A 6,917-nucleotide genomic window follows, 5' to 3' on the forward strand; every position below is an offset into this window, starting at 1 on the left:
GCTGCCGTCCCCTTCATCACTATCTTAATCTTGATGAGGGTCATTATGGAGGACTGAGTAAGTAAACGTTTGAGAGGCATCCTCCTGTTATTATTTCTTTCTTTTTTTTAGGGTGAGTGATGGGGTAGGTTATCTGGCACCTCCTTTCAGGTCCCCACCCCCCAACAATGCTGAGGCAGTGTCTATAGCTTTGAGCTTACTGCTCCCTATCCTTTCCGGAGGCTGTAGGGTAGAGACCCCCCAAGTCTGACTTGGTTTTTTTTTTTTTTTTTTACCTGCTGCTTAACTTCCTGTGCATGAGCAACTGAGAAGCACAATCCCATTGGCTGATTCTAACCACAACCAGCAGGGAGCTGCCCAGTCACGTATCCGCATGAAAATAAGGGGCAAGTATCAGGAGAGAGACAGGGAGTGAGGGATGAGGGATGGAATGAGAGAGCGAGTGGAACTGTGAAGCCTAATGAATGTAGTGATCCAGGCTAATTGTGGCCACAATGATTGTAGTTACACAGTAATAAGCGGAAGGGAAGATCAATGCTATAAGAAGATAGACGCAAGCATTGGCGTGGTGACTATCTGGGTACGGATGCTGTGTTTTTGTGCTGCGCACACTGACCCTCCTTGTTAGAGGTGAGGTGGTCATTTCACCTGCTGGCTAATGCTAACCAGGCTAGCTCGCTGACATCATGCCACATATGTCTGCTCTGGGCTGCAAGAGAGCAGCTGCTCTGTCATCGCTCTCTTTTCCCTGCGTGCCACGGCAGAAGCTGCGGTTGGAGCCCACATAGTGCCGGGGTCACTCACTGCACTTAACCCTGCCAGGCTGTGGGTCTAGCTGGGGGTCAGGGGAAGCACAAGGTCATGCCACAGAGAGCTGGCCAAGACGCCTTTGTGCTCAAACAGGCGGCGAGAGACAGAAGGCTGAGTCCCTGAATTCATTGACAGAGCGAGTGAACCCATGACCTTGTGAGAGACCATCAGGACGGCCTCCATGACAGCCAGTATTTCAGAAAGGGAGGGAGAGGGGGAGGAAGAGAGCAGAACCTGATACAGAATTATGGCTGTGTTCCCAACACTTGAAAACAACTTCTAACCTTAATTCGTAAAAGTACAGATCAATTCAACCCCAACGACTCCCACGGATTCCCAACAAATCACTTTGAGAGGCATCTAGGAAAGGTGTCCTAGAGCATCATCAGAACCCAAACTCTGATCTTCCTCCCTGAGCACGGGATCTGACCGGCTTCTTACCAAAATGCCTCGCCACTGACCATATTTACGCCCTACAGACCATCAGCCATCAATGGCCCATACAAAAAGGAAGGAAAACTGGTCTCTGCTTCCTTTATTGAATTTTCAAAAGGCCTTTTGACTCTATTTGGTTCTACAGACTGTGCTACAAATTACTTCGTGGTTCAAGGGGTAAAGTACATGATGTTATTAAATCAGCATACACAGAAAACAAGAACAGTCACATGGAAATGGAGGATTGCAGTATAGAACAGTGCCCCGTGGGGCATGGAATGAGACAAGGGTCCCGTCTGGGTCCAGCATTGTTCAGTGTTTACATAATAGACAAACAGCCTCAAGGTCTCACGCAGCCACTAAACATGGACAGTGGCAGAACCTGCAGCTGCTTCAGCTGTGTTGCCAGAGCCAGGCAGCTGAAAAAACAGGCCAGACGCAGGTCAGCCCTCAAAACTCCCCACATGACGCACACCAGGTAGCTTTAGCCTGGCGACTGATTAATCCCACACCAGCATGAAGGCTACACGAAGTAAATGTACAAATGAGAGTGTGACCCAAAATATCTGTACAGAAGTGAGGGATTGATTCAGTCAGCATGGATGAACAGCCCAGGAGAAACATCTAGCAGATGTGGCTCCACCTGCAGTCAAGCCCCACTGACTGAGCTGGCCTAAATCCCCCCAAAACCCAGAGCTTAGCCCGCAAGAGCCAGCCAGCCGAGCCCAGACCCGAATCGGCTATCAAAACCGAACCGAATGATAATCCACAACAAAAAACCCCGTCTGCTACTTTGGGAGAAACACCAGGCAGTGAGCAGAAAATATGGATTGGCAGGGTAGCTCTTCTGTGTCAGGAACAAGCAAACCGGCAGAAGCAGATCTGACCGAGCACAGGCTGATCGTTCACGGCCTCTCCATGGTAACAAGCCAACACCGTCAGAACTGGCTGCCTGGAGAGCAAATGGGGATGCAATTTCTGCAACTCCGTGAGAAGTATTCCCAGACAAAAGCAAAAATTACCAATAAAATCAGCATGCTTCACTGGAATGCCTGAATCAGAGATTGTTGACCATCATTCTGGGAGGGGGCTCTCCTGTACTGACCTGTCCTATGCTCACTACCTTTGATAATACAGAACGAGCCAGGGGACAGTAACATGCCAAGGTTAATAAGAATATACAACTGTTTTTGAGATGTAGTTATTTCATGTTCAACTTCACTTTGCAGTTTTGTGTAATAGCATGAATCTTTTGTTGTTCATTTATTTAAGTTGCTGAATATATGTTTGAATTTACTACAAATGAGCTTGACCGGATCATCAAAGTCAAGTAGGAGGTGAGGAGAGGGAGGATAGAGCGATAGAGTGAGAGAAAGGACAAGCTGGGGTGGGGGATTATGAGTGCTGACAGACACGAGGCTGTCATCTGCTCGAGTGGACTGTAAAAGGTCTGATGCAGCCGCCTGCCAGACTGTCAGGCCACATTCATTCTCCAAGTCTCCCAGTAGCATGGGGGCAGGGCCACACCAGCATGATTAGCATATATGCAAATGACAAGCCTTTGATCTCAGGTAAGCATGTTTGGGGCTCTGTATGGCCATATATATCCCTTTAAAAGCCGAGAGCATGGGTGTGAGAGCTCAAGACATCAACACCTCCCTGGTTACCTTGCGTGAGCTGCTCTTGCCTGCCATCTGTAGACCGTCATAGGAAAGTGAATTGCTCACTGAAGCACTGTGGAGCTGTGGTTGGCCTGTGTCCTCACTCAGTATAATAATAGTTAAGTCGTAGTAAAATAATTATCAGTTTAAGTTTTGTTTTCCAGTTCACTGACACAATCTGTAAAACAATAGACCCCTATGTTCCCATGTTGGGGCGCCTTGGGACTTAAGCCCCTGCTCACCTGATAAGCGACTCTCCTGATCCCAGCGCTGAATGGAGACCTAGCTGGAAGCCACCCAGATGGCGCGTCTGTTTTTAGCGATAAGGAAGAAAATGGCCACCACACACCATTACATTGATGCTTTTAAAGCATGGAGGAAAAAAACGAGTACCGGTGCTTGGAGCAGGTGCGCATTCCTATTGTGGATGCCAAGCAGAGACCAGGGATGTGACTGTGCAAACCCAAACCCAGAACCATGGCATTGCTGAAAAGTAATTCTGGCCTAAAGGGTATCCAGGACCAGTGTGGCCCACTGTGGAAACACTCTTTGGTTCTGTTTGCCTGGTGAATCCGTTGATCTGCTTATTAAACGGTAACCCTGAATGACCGCAGAGTGAATCCTTGGGTTTTATCCATGCACAGTTCATGCCTCAATGCACTCGTAACATAGCATCAACGTTTTTGTCTGTGTGGCACTTTTAGCACCCCTCCCCCATCTGCATAAAACTATTCCCGAACACAAGATTAAACAATTTTAATTTCATGGAAGAACACACAAAGACCAAGAAATGGGGTGATAATCAACACTGGGATCGGTTTTATAGCAAAGCCAAGTCAAATAGGAGGTTCACCTCTGGGGAGGGGGAGGGGGGTGCTGCATGCACATGGACACCTGTCAAACCCAAAATGTTTATTTCTATTTCAGATCTCTGAAACAATCACTTACATCCTCATTGGCTTCTTACATTCCAGGTGTGGTACGAAACATGACACCAATCAATCCTTTAAAAACAGACCAAAACGTCTGCCCACACAAGGTACTCAGCTTTCAGAAAAATAACAAGAGTCCGCATCACCCAGGCAAGGAGCTGTGCATCGCAGGAGCGCTTGTTAAATGAGCTAAATCCGCATGGAATTTCACCTACAATATAAGCGAGATAATTAACTTCTTACCAATGTGCATGAAAAATAGGGTCAATTCTTGAATAGATTTGGACATGTAACATTAGTTTTCCGGATGGAGATGGAAGAGACTGGATAGACCACATGACTGAGCAAAGATATGGGTTCAATGCCTGGGGAATTTGACTGCAAACCCTGCAAAGCACAAAGCCACCTGCAGAGTTTGCATGTTGCCTCAGGTGTGTTGTCTGGTAGTATTAGCCCAAAAGACCCAGCAGAGTGGCCCACTAAAGCAGGTACCTTTCTGAAAGGACCCCCCCCCCCCCCAAACATGGTTGGTAGATGCCTCAGATTTCATGCAGAAACCTGCTGGAGAGCTCTTGACTCAAGGCTCTCATCCTGCCATCCGACTCTTCCACCATCACTCTAATGAGGTCAAGGTGGAATACAACCAGGTATTTTTTCAAAGGCTTCCCCTCATTATAAATCGAACACTTCTTCCAGCCACTCTCCAGCCAAGCCGGGCATTTGAATAAACCGTGCTCTGATGTGTTTCTTTGGTCATGCTTGCAGGGGGATTTACATATTTTCCATGGCAGGTGAAGAGATAGAGTGGACTGATGTGAATTAATACTGACAGGGACGTCCTAATCTCCCATAGACCAGGCTGGAGAGCCAGGACGGCGGTATGCATACCAAGCAGGAGGCCTGCCTGTGTTTGCCTGCCCCTCATTACCTGTACACCAGTTCTCCTGTAGAACTCAGATTCATGAGTAAGAAACACATATTTCCAAACATGCTGAAAGCTTGATCCATCATGCTTTTGTTTCGTCTAAGCCGTATGTCTTTTGGAAGAGTCTTTTCAGGCATGTAAACAATATTATGCCTCTCAAAAGGGTTGAGGGAAGTGTAAATCGCACACGTGTACAAACCTGACACATTGATGGATCTGGTCGATCTTTCTGTTATTAATGTGGGCATCTTTCCTGTGGAGAACCTGTGCCAAACCTCATAGAGTTGCCATCGTCGAGTAGAAGAGACACCTGCCAAAAAAGATCTAAGCATTTTCAGGTCCGCTGCCTGATGGTATTTGAATTCACGGAAGATGAAAGATGTTCCAGAGAGAAGACTCAAAAACAATTGCTCTGACAGATGTTTTCCTAGACTAGAGTCCACAAGGACACATGGCCGGCGTTGGAGAACAATGTAGACACATTTTCAGCACCCAGTCGCAAACATAAATAGATGTTAAAAACGATGCATAAAAACGAATCTACAGAAAACACAAAGCACATTTTACTGTTTCCCATCAAACCCAACTTAGCAGAGAGAGAATGACCCTGGAGCTAAGCTGTCATTCAAGGACTGTAGAATAATTCAAGGAGAAAAGAAAAAGGGTTAAACTTCTTGGATCGACGTCACGTTTAAATTTATAATAAAACACATACAAACAGCTACAGGAAGTTGAGCACCACCATGCATACTAATGCCAGCTGAAGGATAGGTGACGACTGTGGAAATGAGCAACCAGACCTGCTTCCTGGCGTTTGATAAGGTCACACATGACGCACTTGGTATGGTGCTCAATCTGTTTTCAAAAACGAACAAATGGCCGTGATTTCTGCCCGCTGGCCGCACTGGATAGAGAAGATGTTTATTGGTCATCAACATTTTATTAAAAAGGCTTAAGCGCAAAGTATAGTTATTATTCCTTTTAAGTGACATTTGGGGACAAATTTAATAAGATCTGGTCTTTTCTCTATGCTTTAACTGTCAAATAAACCCAATTATACCCCTTTTGACCATGTGACACACTGCTTCCTGCTGTTGCCAGTGTGAAACATAAAAAGGACCACAAATGAATCCAGTGTTTAGGTCCTGTTTACAGTCTCAGGAGAGAAAAGGGGGCTCTCTACCCCACAGCCCAGCCGTAATGACTTGATCTGCCTCTCCCAACCTGCCGGAAAAGGGTCTGCAATCCAAGCAGCAGAGGGCCGGATCTCGGGCTTCATTACTCGGGTAATTAGCTGCTAGCTTCTATAAAAATGGGTCCCAGCAGGATCCCGCCCGGCTGCAATAATCACTTTGAACTGACACAAAGGAAGAGAAAAATGAAGGGAACTATCAATAGAAAATGTAAAAATAAGATAATATGACTAAATCATCCATAAAATTACAATTAAGAGCTTGAGTTTCGGTGCCGGGATGGGCCGGTGCTTTTGCGTTCGACGAGCAGGGCCTGCATGCCGCAGTGCGGATGTGAGGGTACGTCTCCACCCTCGTTTAACCACGATTTGGGTTTCAGCAGCTGCATGAAGACAAGGGGGGGGGGGGGAGTATCTCAGGCCCAGATCCACACACTCCACCGCAGACCAGACTTTGGGGGGGGGGGGGGGCAGCCCATCCTCAGCTTCCTCCTTGTCCCATCGCTGGATGTGAAGGCAGCCGAGCTCCAGAACACCCCATGGGAACAGGAGACCTCAGCTTCTAGATCCGCGTCTCCACACCTACCCTCCATCATTCATAGCTATTCCACTTACAGCCCCCCTCCCACATACACAATATGGGCTAAAATTCAATTTACCAATGTTCACATTCTCTAAATTGCCCAAGAATAAAATGCTTATCGATAATAATACTACTAATAATACTCCTTATCTTATCTGCTGAGGAGAAAGCCCAGTCGTGCATTAAAATAATATCCTTGATGCTGTACCAGTGTCATGACAACCTAAACCACTATTTAGTGAGCGTAGTCAGGGATAAGCTGGATCTGGAGTCTAATTGCTGGGAACATCCCACATTAGTCTCTGTATCTGTAATAAATCCATCTCTCAGACACAAGTTAAGTGACATTCGAATTGGATAATTATATTCTTCTTATTTT

Source organism: Paramormyrops kingsleyae, chromosome 17, assembly GCF_048594095.1.
Source record: "Paramormyrops kingsleyae isolate MSU_618 chromosome 17, PKINGS_0.4, whole genome shotgun sequence".
NCBI classification, from domain to species: Eukaryota; Metazoa; Chordata; class Actinopteri; order Osteoglossiformes; family Mormyridae; genus Paramormyrops; species Paramormyrops kingsleyae.